Genomic DNA, 19,909 nt, shown 5'->3' on the forward strand with positions numbered 1-19,909 from the left:
CCCCCCTTAGGGACCACCTTGACGTGGTGGGGGGGCTTGAGGGAAGGCATGTACAATCAAAATGTCACTAAGATCTTGACACCCTGTTTCATATCACAAACAGGAGATACAACACATAATCAGAAAACAGCCGTAACACCTTGGCTTAACCCTTCCCAACCAACGGTCCCATTTCCCCATTTCCCTATTCCGCATTTCCCACTTTCTAACTCCCTGTCTTACCTACCCCTTTCTCTATCATATCCTACTCTTAAACTCTTTATACTCCCGAATGTATTATTTTGTTCTATATCTCATCTTACATTCTTATAATTTTCCTTAACTCCATATGATGCGACTACGAAATAGAGTGTTACCCCAGGCGGGTACCGGAGCGAATCGCGATGGAGAATCCCGCACCACGCCTCCTGGCCTGGTCTGCCCCTCGTATTCTGGGGGGGGCGACGTATCGCAGCTAACTGCCCAGTCTCAGACTGTTGCAGCGCAACAAGAAAATTCATCATCATCATCTTCACCAAAATCATTATTTTCATCACTACCATCATCACCACCTTCATATGTATTACGCTCATCGAGATCATCATCTACATTATCATTTGAGCCCGTAGATGTTGTGGCGGAGGCCACTCAGGCCAATGATCCGCTACCCACTACGGCTTTAACCAGTACGCGGAAAAAATGGAGTCAAGAAATGAACGAATTCATTTGGCGTACCTACCTCATCATTACAAATTTAGAAAACGATACAAACGCATACTTAGCCACATTACACCAACAGTTCATTGAAAAATTCCCAAATATGATAGTTTCAAGACAAAGAATAGGAGATCAAAGAAGAGCAATAGTCAATAAAAAGTTATTAACGACTAATATCCTTGATAAAATTAGGCAAGAAGTGAAGGATAGTTTAGGAACAGAAAATAGCAACAACCAAATACAAGAGTACACTACACCACAAAACCCCACACAATCAACTTCACAGTCACAACCTAAGCAGAGGATGAAGTGGTCAAATGCTCTCAACGAAACGCTTATGATGTGTTATTTTAGGACAACCAAGATGGAAACTGATATGACAGTTTGGCGTAAAAAATTAAGAGATAGTTTTATAGAACACTACCCTCACTTATCACACCTCTCCGAACAACGTATATCAGACCAAAAAAGAGTTATTATTAATAATAATATGATCACACAAACACGATTACAACACCTAAAAGCAATAGTTCAGAGCGAATTCATCGAATCGGACGCATTTAGATCTCATGACGAGCGAGAACAGACTGACTTAACTATAGGAAACTTACAACAATTCACAACTACAAATACCAACACACTTACCTCAAATGTAGAACTTACGCAAAATCACCACAGTGAAATAGAAGCAGAAATAATTTTTTTCAATAACATAAACTTAGAACAAAATTCACAGCACACAGAGAATGAAAGAAATCTCGAAATCGATAAAATATTTACAGAAACATTGCAATACTACAAAGACACACAACCCACAGATAGAAATTATATACCCAAACAGAAGTCATCAACAAAACTAGCACACATAATATCCTACATTGACAATACACTACTTAAAGAACATTTAACCACAGACATGGAGTTTCATCAACTTCAGACATTGATATATTGTGCAGCATGGACAGCTGCAAAAGTCAATGGAAGTAAAATCTCACTGACATCTGTAGACAACATAAATAGACACAAAACAAAATATATACCTAAATGGCAAAAGCGGTTAGAACACAGACTAGAAGTCCTCAGAGCTAAAATAGGGAGACTAACACAGTATATACAAGGAAACAGAAGCAGAAAACTTACGAAAGAAGTAGATTTAATATTAGAACAGTACAGAATACACTCATCACACGAAGCCCCTAACACGCAACTCGCACACTATTTAGATACTTTGAAACAAAAGCTTACAGTAATTAAGAGCAGACTAGATAGATACAAAAAATGTACACTCCGCAAGACACAAAATTACCAGTTCAAACACAACGAGAAACAATTTTACCGAACACTGAAAAACTCCACAACAAACCAAACGACATCAAGTAGAACAACACATGTGACGCGGCCAACTGCGGAACAGTTACAGCAATTCTGGGCTGGTATTTGGGAAAACCCTGTCATGCATAACACCGAAGCAGAATGGATAGGAGAGGAAGAGGCAATACATACCAGCACTAGTCAAATGCTGTTTGACCATGTCGAAGTACAAACTTTCCATGAAGTTCTAAATAGGTTACACAACTGGAAAGCACCAGGATCTGATAACATTCACAACTTTTGGTATAAAAAGTTTACACACATACACCCACACCTTTTCAATCACATAAATAATTTTATTAAGAACCCCTCAACCATACCCCCCTATGTTACTGAAGGCATAACCTACATGCTGCCGAAAGACGCCAATGATGCCTCTAACCCAGCAAAATACAGACCCATCACCTGTCTGCAAACCATCTATAAGATACTGACAGCATGTATTACTGATATTATTTATAAACACCTAGACACACAAAACATTTTAACAGAAGAACAGAAAGGCTGCAGAAAGTTTAGTCAGGGCTGCAAAGAGCAGTTAACAATAGACTCGATAGTACTCAAACAGATCCAACGAAAAAAATCTGATTTATACACAATGTACATTGATTACAAAAAGGCATATGATTCAGTCCCACACTCCTGGTTACTTCAAGTTTTACATCTTTATAAAATACACCCACAAATTATTAACTGCTTGAGTAGTATGGTCCAAAAATGGAAGACAAAATTACATCTAAACACACCTGAGGGAACAGTAGAAACAGAATTTATTAAAATCCAACGAGGTATCTTCCAGGGAGACTCACTTAGCCCTCTCTGGTTCTGCCTCGCTTTAAATCCTCTTTCAAATAGATTGAATGCCCTGAGGCCCGGGTATCAACTTCCATATGAGGATACAGTAGCTGAAACAGGCACTGGTTATCAGACCTGTAAAATTAATCATCTCCTGTATATGGATGATATCAAATTATATGCATCCTCGTGTGATGACTTGGTTGAATTAGCTGACACTACGGAACAGTTTTCAAAAGATATAGGTATGGAATTTGGCATAGACAAATGCAAAATTAATTCAATAAAATCGGGAAAAACCTACACACATTCATATCAATTGCAGACAGGGGACACTATAAATTCATTAGACGAACACGAGACATATAAATATTTAGGGTATATACAGGCTAAACAAATTCTTGATAAACAAATAAAATCTACACTAACTAAACAATTTACACACCGACTAAAAACAATATTCAACACTCAAATCTACGCGAAGAACACAATAAAAGCCATAAACACGTATGCTATCCCTATTCTTACCTATTCTTTTGGAATCATAGGTTGGAATAAAACCGAGTTAAAAAATCTACAGCGAATCATTAACACCACTTTGACAAAACACAGAAGACATCATCCACGATCCTGCGTACAGAGGCTTACATTACCAAGAACTGAAGGTGGACGCGGCATAATAGACATCACAAATCTCCATAATAAACAAATAACCATTTTACGAACATATTTTAATGCTAAAGCCTCCAGTTCTACTTTACACAAAGCAGTTGTAAGTAATGACACAAAACTCACCCCATTAAATTTAGCCGACATGACACCACAACCTAACGAAAAACAGATTGACAGACAAACAAAAATTTCTGAATGGACCCAGAAGTCTCTACACGGGAGACATCGACACGATCTTGACCAACCTAACGTCGACAAGTTAGCGTCGAACGAATGGTTAAGACGAGGCGAGCTCTTCCCAGAGACAGAAGGGTTCATGATAGCTATTCAGGATCAGGTGATAGAAACCCGTAATTACCAGAAATTTATTATGAAATCTACCATACCAACCGACATATGTAGACGATGCAATAGTTCCTCAGAGACAATCCAACACATCACAGGGGCCTGCAAAGCAATAGTTCAAACCGATTACAAGCATAGGCACGACCAAATAGCTAACATTATCCACCAGAAACTAGCCATTAAATATAAGCTGATTACCACACCACCAGTACCATATTATAAATACCAACCAGATACAGTTCTTGAGAATGCCACTCACAAATTATATTATGATAGAGCAATATTAACTGACAAAACAACACATTACAACAGACCGGATATCACATTATTAGATAAAATAAATAGAACTGCCCAAATTATTGACATAGCTGTACCAAACACCCACAACCTACAGAACACTATAGCAGAAAAACTATCAAAATATACCGACCTCAAAATAGAAATTAGCCGCATGTGGCAACTTAAGAATGTCACAATAGTCCCTGTTGTATTGTCAACCACAGGTGTTATACCTAAGCAGCTACATCAGTCAATAAAATCACTTGATCTGCCACCATACATGTACCAAAGTCTTCAGAAAGCAGCCATACTGAATACGTGCAGGATTGTTAGAAAGTTTTTACAAAACGAGAACGAAACCACTACCACTTCCTCACTCACACGAACAACAGTCACCCAAAATACACAACCCCAACAGCAAACACAAACACAAACACTTAACTCATCTCATCAGTCTTCTTAGGTTAGCACTTGGCTTTGGCCCGTGCTATCCTGAACATCCGGCAAAGAGCCGAGCAATAAAAACATATAAATAATAATAATAAGCCCCGCAGGGCATCTGAGGCGGATGACGGGGAGTAGCGACCCCGCGGGGCTATATATCCGAGTGCTCCAGGGAGAGTATACTGTCCCCCATCTCCGGCCTGCCGGAGTGAAGCTTGACGGGGGATAGGTCTCCCGCCTCTTGGCTTGCCTTCACCGGCCGGTCAGAGTGGAGTCGCTAGAGTAGGGTTAGCAGCCCGCTCGGAGGGTAGGTGCCTCGTGGTAAGTGGCGAGTGGGCCGGTGATGCTGGACCCACAGGGAGCGCGTGATCTGCGTTTAAAGTCCGCCGAGGTATCCTCACCCTTCAGCCGCTCATGTACCTGTTGCCCCCTTGTTGCGATTTAGCGACTGATTCCCGGGGGCCCAGTAAGTGAGTTGGCGAGTCTCCACCTGCCATTTTTACGTGTATTTATTACATTGTTATCGGCAGGTGCCATAGTTCCCGTAGTTTCCCCATTCCTAGTCCACTAGCATCGAATCACAATAGCCCAAGTAGTTTTCATCCATAGTTAGCAATAGTTTAGCACAGAACCGGGGATTGTCCTTGGGTACATTTCTATAGTGTATACAGGGATAATTGTCGGTTTTGTGTCACCATTTCATTAAAGTTGTCTCAAAAGGGCTTCAGCGTGTTGGCTTCGGCCCCACGTTCGCCTCCCAAAAATCCGGGACTCTATAGTCCCGAGGTCTGGTAGAGACATACAAGATAATAATAATAAATAAATAATTTATTCACACAAACTTTTTACAAAAATCCTATTGAAAACCCTGACTTCTGAGCTAAGTAAAAACTTGTGTTACAGAAGTCAGTGCCCTCTTCCAGTTTCTGTTATACAAATTGTGAATAAAAAAGGAAATTAGAAAATTAAAGTAGCTTAACATAAATCTAATAATGGAAGGTTACTTATGAGTGTTTATAGAAGTCTTTGTGAGTGAGTGAGTGAGTGTGTGTGTGTGTGTGTGTGTGCGTGTGTGTGAAATCTTATTTTTCCAACTATGTGGGGGTCAGCTTCCAGTCTAGTTTCTGATCACTTCAACCTAGTTACCCCTTGGTAGAAATAGTTGTTATTCTCCTGCCTACCCTTCAAATATGTATGTGTAAATGACAAAGAAGGGAAAAGGCTTAGCAAACGACGAAATTAATCATCATCTAGTCTTTTCCCAACTATGTTGGGGTCGGCTTCCAGTCTAACTGAATGCAGCTGAGTACCAGTGCTTTACAATAAGCGACTGCCTATTGATGACAAAATTAATAAAGATATAAATTGCTATACAAATAAACCAAATAACAAAAAACAAACGATACACTAGACGACAAAAAACTTAATACAACTTTTCACATTACACAAACCATTTGGATACTTAAAGGTAATTCGATTTTTTCCTTCCTTCCTTGGTTTGTTCGGAAAGTCGAATCTTGTGAAACTTTGCAACATATTGAATTATAAAGCCAGAGAGCTTAAAGTTTCCTTAATATATTCAAATTAGATTTAATATTTTTTTTGTTGGATCTTTTGTTGTTTTTTTGGGACTTTATACTGTTTTGATTTTATACTGTGACGGTCTAACTATAGTAATAAAGAGGATTTTTTTTCGCTTGCAAGTTCGTGCCCTAACGGCTCCGAAACTACAAAATCATCATCATCATCCTCCGAGCCTTTTCCCAACCATGTTGGGGTCGGCTTCCAGTCTAACCGGATTCAGCTGAGTACCAGTGCTTTACAAGAAGCGACTGCCTATCTGACCTCCTCAACCCAGTTCCCCGGGCAACCCGATACCCCTTGGTTAGACTGGTGTCAGACTTACTGGCTTCTGACTACCCGTAACGACTGCCAAGGATGTTCAATGACAGCTGAAACTACAGAACTGATTTGAAAAATTCTTTCACTGTTGGAAAGCTACACTCTTCCCGAGTAACATAGGCTATATTTTATCCAGATATGGGCAGTAGTTCCCACAGGACGCGAGTGAAACCGCGGGAGGAAGCTAGTGAGTTATAAATATAGATTAAATTCTTCCACGAAACCATGTATAAACAAATATACAAAAGTATTACGAACTGCGTTTGCTCGTGTTAATTGGATATTTAATATATTCCATTATGAACCTTTTGTATCTTTTAATGGGAAGTGGTGATTGCGTTTTCCTCTTATTGTCCGTAAATTGGTTATAGTAAAATTAATTTACAATTTATAGTTATGTTAATAATTGGTACTGGAAATACGGACTTGTTTGGTTAAGGTAATTTGATAGTTACTCGTACATACAAATCACGATATATTTTCACATAAGTTCTTTTTTAACAGTGGCCGACGGTTGGCCTGATGGTTGGCATTTTTTTAAGGAAATTATGATTCCAATTAAAGTTTTCAGCTGGTCTGATACCGGCTACATACCTGATCTCTGTAATGTGCGTACTACCATTCATCTTCATACTGATTTATGAGCCTAAACAAGCTATCGGCCGACTAAAAGTTTACAGTGTGATTTCAGTTTTCTTAAGCTTAAAAACAATGTTCTCGAGAGAAAACTGGATTTATCAAAAACTAATTTTGATGAGGTTAAACATCCTTCAACTTATAAATTAAAAAGGACTTCTCACAAAATATGAACTACCTACATAAAACGCCTGAAAATTAACAGTAGAGCAACATTTTAGTAAAATAACTATCTTCCAAAGTAATTAAACATGGCAGTCAAGCGAAATTCAGGATAAACACTATCCTAGATATTCGAGAAAAGCTAAAAGTCTGAAATTCTACATTTTACGCTACGAACACAGAATGTCAGGTATTTTTATTAAGCGCGCCGTTTCTTGGAAATGTCAACAGATGGCGTTGATACCAATTTTGTACAAAGTTAGCACAAGGATTTATTTTTGCGAATAAATTCTTTATAGGTTCTTTAGAGTTTAAAAGGAGTTTTTTGCCGGACCGGCAAACAATTAGAAGAATCTATTTTTTGTTAGTTAGCCTATTTATGGAGGAAGGAAACAGGTTAATCTATGTTGTATAATTTTAAGTGATAAACTAAGATGATATTTGATAGTTAAAAGAAGAATGGATTATCAAGGAATGTCTACATCTGCCTATTTGTTTGTTTTAACGCTCTAACCTCAGGAAGGTCTTTTGGTTCATTATTATTTTTTTGTGTGTTAGTAACCCATTTATCGAAGAAGGCTACTTATAGGCTACTTTTTACTCGAAGTATTTTACAAACGCGGGTGAAACCGCTAGCTGTAACTAGTTTTATAAACGTACCCTAAGCTAATAGTTAATGGAAAGTGTAATAGAACCAGTTAAACAGCAGTCAAAGGTAACTTGTGTTACAATTTCTAACTAAAAACACAAGTTCTCATGAATATTTACATACAAACTAATTGTTGTTGATGTTTTAGCCGTTTCTAGCAATTTCTAGTATTTGTGACTGTGTATTTGCAGTTTAGAACTGTAGGTAATTTGTTTTATTTCCTTTGTAAATAGCTAGCTGCTTTCCTGCGGTTTCATGCGGATAATACAAATCGTTGTAAGTTGTAGCGCAGGTATACGCGAGACACAATTGATTTTCTATTATTTTCTAATTAACGATATGTAAGGTTTAATAATTATATGTTGTCCTGATAGATTTGCTTGAGGATAGTAAGTAATCTATATGTTATTTTTATGGCTTACACATTAATTGACTACACATGGCTAATACTTTTAATCAGTCATTGGTGTCCAAAATATACTTAAAGAGAAATACAAACTAAGAAAAGTTCCATTGGTACTTGTCTGACCTGAAATCGAACCCACACACTCATACTTGAGAGATTGGTTATTTACCCACTAGACCACTACGATGTTTTTGCGTAAATGATATTAGTTATGATAAAAAAACAATAGGTGAATGACCTTGGTTCACTGTACATATAAACAAAAGGTTAGCATCCCTTTGTCTGACATTCAATATTTAAAATAAGATACCATATAAGTGTTCTACTCAAATAATATCAAAAACCAAAGAAACTTCACAAATTAAAAGACAAATGATTAAATAGAACATCTCTATTTAAAATACAATACGTTTTGTTTTCCAAAATAAATAAGTATAAATATTATTACAAAGAAAATTGTTTGGAATAAATGAAAATTGGAATCATTGAAAAGATATGCCGTTTACAGGATTCTTGGAAAACTTTGATGAATAGAACATTTCATTAATCAAACTATACATAACTACGAAAACAATTTGACAATTGTCATTAAGTTTTTACATAAGCCTGTGCTACCAAAATCCCTTTTTACTCAACCCAAGCATCGAACGACGAACCTTCCACATAGCAATCTCACTTGTCCTTATCAATATTATAAATGCGAAATTAACTGTCTGTTTGACAGTCTGTCTGGTTTTCGTCACAAACTACTGAACAGATTTCAATCTATACTAATATCATAAAGCTAATCTCAGGAACTACTGGTCCGATTTCAAAAGTTCTTCAAGTGTTAGATAGCCCATTTATCGAGGAAGGCTATAGGCTACATTTTATCCGGGTTCGTGCAGAAGTTCGGGTGACGGGTGAAACCGTTGGATGAGGCTAGTGTTTAATTTGTAGGTAGAAAGATGTCTAGAGTCTGAGAAAAAACATAGATTATCTTTGTCCAGGTGCAGAAAGCAGTTCCCTAAGGTCGACTAACCAAGTGGAAACCGACCACACACAACCACAATTATTATAAATCTTATCAACTATTTACCTGAGAGAAAATCTTTAATAACATCAAGATTTGCAAGTTAACCACGTTTAGTATAAGATATTCATAGATAATAATAATTACTGGTAACCATGGCAACGCAACGTGATGGAGTATTCACTGATTTTTCAATTTACTTATCATGGCACGTCAGTTAGTGAGAAGTTTTAACGAGAACAATCGGGAACAAAAGTGTTAAAAAAAAAAAACTTTTTTACAAAAAAATAATAATAAATAAATAATAAATCTTTATTTCCTCTTCAATTACAGTGTTAAGTACATTACAATACAAGTTGCATTTTAAGAGACTTTCAGAGATATACATAAAATCTTCTACTAAGTCTGACAAATAGGTACTATGCTGGAAACTGTATCAATATTGTATCAGCCAAATATGAGACCAAGTACACACAAACAAACATATAGATCAAACTGAGCATCTTTTTTGAAGTCGGTTAAAAATCTGAAAGTAAAATATGCATATATGTATTATGATATTACTTTTGAAAACACTATATACATTCTTATATCAAAATTTTTCTTCGCTTTAATCATAATACGATATATTAATCATAAGTAGCATATCGTAAATGTGTCTATATTTACCAACCAAGTTTTAAAATTCGCCTTCAAAGATTAACCCTTCGACCTTCCAATGTAATGATAACATACATTTCTAAGATAACTTAACTATAACTTGGCAACTATCTCTAAATCTATCTACTCAATCATTCAACACAAAAAAATAATAACACGTTGAAAAGCAAAATAAAAATGCACCAAAATTACTTTTTTGTAATTAAACTAGCTTCTGCCAGCGGTTTCACCCGCATCCTGTGGGATCTACTACCCGTACCCAGATAAAATATAGCCTATATTACTCGGGAGGAGTGTAGCTTTCCAACAGTGAAAGAATTTTTCAAATCGGTTCATTAGTTTCGGAGCTTTCAAGGTACAAACAAACACACATTTTTTTTCGTTTTTATTAAATTCGTGTAGAAGAAATCTCGAAAATTTCACCTTAAAATTTAAGTACATGAGTCATCCAATCAAAAAGCAGTCTCGTCTATAAAATATGATTTGAAATGGAATATATTTTCCAAAGAGTTTTGTGGACGATGATACGAGACTAACTAAGTGCACCCGTGTCACTCAACTCTTATAAGTGTGATGGATTTATTATAAGTTATAAGAGTATAGCGATTTAACGAGTACATTCAATAATCCGTCGCTGGTTTTTTAACGTCATCTACACCTTTAATTGTCAATGGTTTGCCGGTTGTAAAAACGAGTGAACAATCCACTAGTGTGAAAGCGCTGATAGGAGGGGCCTTGAGGAAGAAAGAAAGATAATATATTTAGTAACGAAAAAAATATGCATAAATAACACAAGATTCATACAAAAATTAAGAACATGTAAAAGAAATACAATCATTTGATATAATTTTGAGGGTACAATTTAAATTGATCTATTAAAATGTAAGGGACAAATAGAAAACAATAAGAATAACAATGATAGAGTTTTTGGTTCATCAAATATATTTAGATGTTCTGTTTCACGAAAGCGGTAGAGCCATATTACCTAGTGTGTGTAAATGAGAATTTTTATATAAACTCAGGAATTTTCAGTAGAGGCCGAGTCATAAAAATTATGTAAAAACGCTAGTCGCTCATGACTTAGACCAACATTATCTCAATTAAACTACCCTCTTAAAACCGATACGGAGGATTTTATCTGACAATCTTAAATACGTCAAGAAACTAACAATTACTGCGTCTGGCTTGAACGCAGTATATTATATACTAGCTTTAGCCCGCGGCTTTACTTACCACAGTTTATGGGAAACTACTCAATTTATTACTTTAAGACAGTTAAGAGAGTATGGTTTGTCATAAAAATTGATTAGGTATAATATGTCAATTTTTATATAATATAACAAAAAAATGCATCATCATTTTTTTCAAGACATTGAACTTTAAGTTAATTCTTGCTAGTTATAAGCGACTAGCCGTTGTCCCGCGTTTTCACCCGCGTCCCGGGGGTACTTCCCGTATCGGAATAAAATATTTGCCTTGTTATTTGGGAATATTGTAGCTTTCGAACACTGAAAGAATCTTTCCAATCGGTTCATTAGTTTCGGAGCCTTTAGGGTAAAAACAAAAAAAAAGTTTCCTCTTTATTATATGAGTGCAGAACTATGGACATAGGAAACTCCAAAAACATTAAACCGCAACAAATAGCTCTTTCATTCACAAATTGCCTTACTAGTGTATAAAGTACTGGCAACACTAGCAAGTCATTCACCATTGTACTTACACCTTTCATAAAAAAAGTAAAAATGAAACATCATATCGGACACGTATTTTTATCCTACTGTCAAGAAAGGAAATATCACGGATTAAAGAAAGATGAGCGGAGATGCCTTAATGCAGGTAGGTCAGGCGCCTTCTTCTAGGTCAAATACGTACGGTGGGCATGACCAAAAAGATCAGTTACGAGTGAACTAACGAGGCGTTTGGGCTCTTCGATTTATCTCTCAACGAATTTCGGTATTACAACCAAGCAATGGTTGGGTCCAAAGAAGACGCATAAGAACGTTTCTCGTCTCCCGAACACCCGCATGTTGTCGCGCTACTTTCTTAAGAGATTTTCCGTTATGGCACCTCCGCTAGTCATTTTGATCTCCATGAGTAATATTTTTACAGTAGATTACTGGGTCACCTAGATTCAGGCTTAATAAAATTAGTTCGTGCTTCATAAGAGCCGTCTAGGAGTAATAAAGTACATGTGAAGAATATAAAGAGATTATTGCCATATTAAATAATGTGTGTCAACTGTGAGAGAATTGAAGAATAATATGGAATTTGAAATAAGTGGGGTAATTAAGAAATTAATTTCTTATACACGGAATTCTATAATCGTTTTAATTTAATTTCTGAGTATGTTGGCGTCGCGTCGGCTTATTTTACTTGGAGCCACTGACCATCTGACATCCTCAACCCAGTTACCCGGGCAACTTGGTACTCCCTAGTAAACCTGATTGCGATCAGACTTTCTGGCTTCTGACTACCCGTAACGACTACCAAAGATGTTCAAATGACAGCCAGGACCGACCAATTGAACTTGCCTTCCGAAACACGGAGGAACTCATCATGTCATGATACTCATCCACGAACCAACCGCACCAAGCATTGCTTAACCTTATGATCGATCGACGCGTGCTGCTGTACTGTACCCTAGCCACAAGCAGGCTGTCGCTGAAAACCAGCGCTGGGACTCCGTCTCGTTCCGGGTCGCAGCATTATGCTGAGCGAGGGCCGTATTGCGCGCTTTAAGACGCATATTTTCCCCTTCTATTATTATTTCTGTATAATGTGCCTAATTTTAAGTGTGTATAGTATATGCGTCTATTGTTGCGCAATAAAATTTATTTTCTTTCTTTTTCTTTCAAGCCCCTCTGTTATAAGAAAAACTACACCGATATAAATAAACAATATCAATCATACACCAAATTAAACCGAAGGGGTTGTTATCTCAAAGCTTCATCAGTATTTCGGTAACTGTATAGCATATCGTTATTGGTCAAACATATCTTGGCGAGTATCCAAATTAAACTCATGTTTAATGTTATTCAAATTGTCATATTTAATGTTATGTTTAAACTGACTGTCCATACAGAAAATTGGGTTTGAAAAGTGCAGCTACAGTAGAGAAATATTAAGTACTTATTCAGTATATGTACGTAATTTATTGCCGTTTTCCTACTTATTAATTGCATATACATTTGTATGTATGCTTTTAAGTACGATTGAGGTTTCGAAGCAAGTACCAATGCAACTTTTTTAAGTATGCATGCACTTTCTAAGAATATCTTGGACACCAATTACCTTTTTTCAGAGGGCACGATAAACTGTAGGTCCTGGCAGTCATTTGAACATCACTTGGCAGCCGTTATGAAAATCCAGTAAGTCTGAAAACCAGTCTTACCAAGAGGTATTGGGTTGCCTGGGTAACTGGGTTGAGGAGGTCAGATAGGCAGTCGCTCCTTGTGACTGGTACTCAGCTACGTCCGTTTAGACTGGAAGCCGACCCCAACATAGTTGCGAAAAGGCTGCTTACCCACATAGAAAAAAGATCAATAACGAAAGAAAACAAGATGTTATCAAGCACAATAATTTTATTAATCCCTTGAGTGAATATAATAATAAATAAAACGTTTGTTATCTAAATCTGTCACATCGCGTATTGGTCATAGATCTCTGGCAACCTGCCCGTACAGTCGTGATTTACAGTCTCTGAATATTTATAATATTCGTCATAAATATGCGGGGCATATGCATGCTTTAAAATGGATCGCATTTATTTCGAGTTTTCGATTTGGAGAATGTACATAGAAAACACCTGTGTTTTTGTGGTCGTAGGAGAAATGTTTGTTAAACTTTAGAAAACTTTTTTATATTTGCTAGTATTTTTTAAGGGTTATAAAAGTTTTTATTTTGCAGTTATAAGATTACGAAACGTATAAAAGAAAGTCGTATTAGTTACACTACTTATAACTCGAGAATGGCTGAACCGTTTAAGATGAAAAACAGGTAGCTTCGACCCGAGAGAAGGACATAAGATAGTTTGGGAAGCTATTATCTCGGGACGCGAGAGAAGCCGATGGCAGAAGCAAGTACGTATACCTACATAATTGGGTACGTATAAAGAACTGAGAACTAACTACTTAGTGTAGTTTAAATCATTTTGATACTTAAGTAGTACATATTTTACCCCAGTAAGTTCTACACATTCAATATACCATCATCCTCCGAGCCTTTTTCCCAATAATGTTGGGGTCGGCTTCCAGTCTAACCGGATTCAGCTGAGTACCAGTGCTTTACAAGAAGCGACTGCCAATCTGACCTCCTCAACCCAGTTACCCAGGCAACCCGATACCCCTTGGTTAGACTGGTGTCAGACTTACTGGCTTCTGACTACCCGTAACGACTGCCAAGGATGTTCAATGACAGCCGGGATCTACAACACAGTCATTGGTGTCTAAGAAATACTTAGAAAGAACTTAAAAAAACTGAACTTAGAAAAGTTGCATCGGTACTTGCCTGACCTGGGATCGAACCCGCGCCCTCATACTTGAGGCTGGTCCTTTACCCACTAGGCCACCATGACCACACATTCAATATACCATTGCAAAAAAATATCCCTTACATTAAAACCTCTGTACCCATCAGTACCATATCTATATCTTCAGAGGAAGTACCCACAATGATTGGGGATGACAAGTGTGAAAGGTTTTCAGCATAGATAACTGATGCAAGCGGGGAACGATGACCATTTTTTATCTGTGGCATGTTTGAATGATGGGATGGGAGATTCTCGGATTTATGCGAACAAAACTATGTTTTTATATCTAATTTAATGTAGTTTTTGTCTGTAGCGTTTGTTGTTGGTTGAAAAAAACATTTTTTACAAAAAAATAAATAAAAGATACTTCAAAAATATAGCTAAAACCTTCTCCAGACTAACGAATATTGTGATAAAAGTGTAAGATTTTTTTTTTCAGTCAAAACTCGAGATAGCCGGGCACGAAAAGGTCAATCTGAGAACCTCCTTTTTTCGAATGTCAGTTAAAAACGTAACTATTTCGTTCTATATGTATAAGTATGCACAGATTATTATTCTAGTAAACAACAAGGTTTTCAGCCCTACCCGGGAATCGAACCAGAGACCACTACAGTCTTTGCGACCACCAGACCAAAGGTACTGCAATTCAAAATCAAACCATCTAAGACCACCTACTAAATACATTTGCAAATAAACTAAGAAAATGTCGCCTCGTATACCAATTATAACGCGGTGTCCTGCGTGAGCGACGAACGCGACGCGACGCGACGCAACACGACGCGACGTAATGCGACGCGATGCTATACGCGACAGATGTCCTACGTGATTTTGGTCATTACTTCTCAAATCATGGAGAAGTTGTGTTACAATTTTGCTTGAAAGTTCATATTTAAAGTACAGACAGCAACAATCTTCCAACTTGTTTGTACTAATAAACGATTTCTTTAATATTTATGTTTTTTTTGTCCCACAACAATCAACGCTTCTGAATAGTTCGCGGTGGTCGCCCTCAAAACAAGTACGCGTTACGTCGCGTCTCGCCGCAGACTGTCACATAGGCCGCATGTAGGGAATTCCTTTGAGTTGATCGCGTTCGTCGCGTTCGCAGCGTCGCGTCGCGTCGCGTTCGTCGCTCACGCAGGACACCGCGTAAGTAATATCTAATCTGTGATCAGCATTGAGTCTCAGCTGGCTATAAATATATTATTATGTACTATGCAGGTTTTACTTAGGCTTTCAATGCTCAAGGGTGTAAGGGTTTGGGCATATGGTTATTAAAAAATAATGTTTAAATGAGTAGCTGTTTTGTTTGGCCTCATTTGTAAAGATAAACAACTTTGTTCATGGAAAAATTGCTACAGCCTGTTGTTTTACCTGCGATCTGCGGAAACATCTTCGCACACCTGAATAAAAGTTTGCTTATAGCCTTCCTCGGTAAATAGGCTTTCTAACAGTAAAATACTTTTTTAAATCAGAACATTGGTTCCTGATATTATCGCGATGAAGCAAACAAATAAATTTTCGCGTACCTACTCATGTTTGGTTCGAATGTGTAATATTTTTAGAATATCACCTTTTAAAAGAAGCAGACTGTTCCTATTTTTTATCCATTAATATAAATCTTCATCAAAAAGTTATACCTATTACTTACCTATAAAAATGGCTGTCGCATTTTCGCTCACGTCTAAGACGCCAAAAATAATGTATGTATGAACATATATCTGTTTCCTAGTGGCTTTTTGTCGGCGTTTCACCTGAGTCTTAAAAGAACTATTTCCTGAAATGAAGTAAAAAGTAGCCCAAATCCTTTTTCAGATTCAGGTTATAGACTTTGTATGTACCAAACTTTTATCGTCGTACCACAAAAACTTTTAAACATCTGTTGAACACTTGTCTAAAAAATGACAGATTATGACGTTAAAAAAGGGCCGTTTTGCAGCCACACTTTTTTTAGACAAGTGTTCAACAGATGTTTGGAAGTAAATGCGCGATAGACAGAGTTATTTTCTCATTTACAATATTAGTAAGAATTTGTTTTTTTACCTAGGCTAGCGTCCGTCGGCTGCCAGGCAGACTAAATGGGTCAATAATTTACCATTACCGTCTACAATTCTAATTTAATTTCTAAATGTGTTCTTTGTATAGAAATTCTTGGGCTCTGGTCGTATTTAGTATTTATAATACAGCGCCTGTACTTAATTCCATTAAGATTAGGTAGAAATGTTTGGAGAAAAAATAATTATTTTGTACGCACTTACTTAGTGCCTTTTTTACCGACTTCCCAAAAAATAAAAGGTTCTTGATTTAGATAAATAATGTCGGGACACCTTTTCACACACGGTCGGTTAGCCCCACGCTAAGTTATTAATTAACTTGTGTTATGGGTGCTAACACAACTGATAAACTACATATAGCTACATATATACATATTTATAAATACATATTGTAACACTGAGATCTATTTTCGGCTTCTCAGTGTAAATAGATCTCAGTGGCGTGCACTTGGAGAGGCCTATGTCCAGCAGTGGACTGCGATAGGCTGATGATGATGATGATGATGATGTAACACCCAGACCACGACCAACAAGCATGCTCATCACACAAATGTCGATCGAACCGGGAATCGAACCCGGGACCTCAGATTCATCAGTCCGGCTTGGTGACCTTTGCGCCACAGAGGTCGTCGTACAAGCGTAGATGCTTGTATTTTTTATCATACCCAATAGATGTACGATTTTGTTTGGTTGAATACGCTTATCTCAGGAAATACTGGTATGTTGTGAAAATCCGTCAGTTTCAGTGATAAATGATTTGACTTGGACTCTTTCAATCCAGTATTTAACATAATAACTCTTTAAATACTATAAAAAAATCAATTTTTGCTTTGGTTCCCGATACAGGTGAGACTCAATTTTCAAGCGAATTAAAAAAAAGGACGTTCTCAGTTTTTATATTTTTATGTTTTTAAATCCTCGCCTCGTTGGTCTAGTGGTCGCAAGCGCGGCTGCTGTGCCAGAGGTCTCGGGTTCGATTCCCGGGTCGGGCCGAAATCGCTTTGTGGGTTTTCTTAAACTTTCACAAAGCAGCCCGTAGTCTGGAAGTTGGTGATTGATTCACCCGTGCATCGGAGAGCACGTAAATGTCGGTCCTGCGCCTGATCTCTCTCCGGTCGTGTCGGATTGCCGTCCCATCGGGTTATGAGAGTAAAGGAATAGGGAGTGCACCTGTGTCTGCGCAAATGCTCGTGCACTATAATATGTCCTTCGCAGCTGGCTGATCTCCTTAGATGAGAACAGCCGCCGTGGCTGAAATCGGCCGTGGACGCCATTATTTTTAAATTATTTCTTTTTTTAATACGAACTATTTTAAAATGTATTTGCAGTCATGTGAAGTAAATAAATACAAAAATAAAAGATTTGTGGTAACACATAACCTCATACTATTTTCCGAAGCCGGAAAAAAACCGCCAAGTACCCATACAAGCATATAGCTATATGTAATTCTGTCTGTCAGTGGTTCCACTACTGTTTGAAGAGGGTTTCTCATACGTGAGTCAGCATAATGAGATATACTCATGGAGAACAAAATCACTAGCGGAGGTGCCATAACGGAAAATCTCCTAAGAAAGTAGCTCGACAACATGCGGGTGTTCGGGGGACGAGGAACGTTACTGTCTTCGTTCTTATACGCTTTCTTTGGACTGCCGGGGCTGCGGGTTGTTCGAAAGAGATACCTCGGCCCTGGCAAAAGGCCTACGACGGTACACGACGGCTTTTAGTCAGTAAGAGTCTGACACTCCCTCACCGCTGCTAACCCACAGTGGGAGGGGTCATTTGATGATTTTTGACGTCGTTAAAAAAAAAGGTATCATAACGGAAAATCTCCTAAGAAAGTAGTGCGACAACATGCGGGTGTTCGGGGGACGAGGAACGTTACTGTTTTCGCCCTTATACGCCTTCTTTGGACCCGACCATGTTGAGAAGTGGTTCCGTATGTATTTATTTGTAGAACAGAATTTGGATGTTGTTTCTATCTTTATTATTATCTTATCTACGAATAGTGTTTGTTTGCTCTTTTAAGATGACGTGATTAGATTTGAAAGAAAATAACTAAACAATCCGAACCCAGAAATATTAAACGTAAGGTAAGGTATACACTTTGGTGTGACATTTAATTAACAACCTTTCTTTGAGGTTGGTAAAAAAGTAATGTAATCTTAACAAATTCATCGACACTTCATGAGTAATTTTTCATGAACCCCAACCTCTATTTGTACTACAGCTTGTAAAATCACAACCCATTTTTTTCGTACCTCGGCTAAATACTTTAAGTATCGTGTGTTCAGTTCCTTATAATTTCTAACCGCATGATAAAAGGCGTATAATAATAGGGTTGAACTACATTTGTTAACTCAATTACTTTAGCTTTTGTATATATTTATATAAACCTTATATTTCAATTGAATAGCTTGTAATGACCTGGGTTCTAGGTGGCTGGATGTTGGAAGATAAAGAAAAGTTCTACCGGAGATTTAACACAATTATTTCCTTTAATACAATAGAAATGGTGACCAATCAGGAAATTTTAACTTATAACAGAATTATTTAACTTACATGAACTAAAACTAAACATAAAAAAGTAAATAAAACAATAATAACAATATACTAACGATTTCACAAATTAAACTAAAGTGGCCACCACCAAGAAACAAAAAAGAAAAAAAGAATACATTAAAAATAAGTATCTCCAACTGAGACTCGAACTCGAGACCTGAGTTCGGCTGTCCGAGGCAATGCCGCTAGGCTAGCTAGCCAGTTGAAGACCGTGCCGAAAATGATGCTCTGTTTGTGAGTATTACTTCGAATCGAAGTGCCCTTTTATCTCTCTATCAACGCGGCCGGACAATAAGGGCGTTTCCTTAAGCTGAGAACAAAACGGGCATGGTCAGCATTGCAAAGTAAAACATCAACTGTCCAGCCTTCACTACGTAAAATATTTGCAAACACTTACCCCGTTTCTCACACTATTCGCACACACCTCACAATATTTCACCATGCAATTACCGTACATATACTTGTGAAACTTTGCCAACAAATACTGTGATATTTCCAGAAATATTTTATAACCACAAGCAGAATTTGCACCGTAATCCGGGCAACCGCCGTACGTCTGTCGTCCCGTTCTAATCCTTCCTCGGCGGTCTCCTAAATATTCTCCCACCGTCATTTCTCACTATTCTTATGACAAATTGAACGTCATCGCGAGCCTTGTAACGCCATCTAGTCATAGACTCGCGAATCCATTATCGATCATTACAAGCTTTGCAAAGTCATGGTCCTATTATGTGTAAAA

Source organism: Helicoverpa zea, chromosome 26 (genome assembly GCF_022581195.2).
Source record: "Helicoverpa zea isolate HzStark_Cry1AcR chromosome 26, ilHelZeax1.1, whole genome shotgun sequence".
NCBI classification, from domain to species: Eukaryota; Metazoa; Arthropoda; class Insecta; order Lepidoptera; family Noctuidae; genus Helicoverpa; species Helicoverpa zea.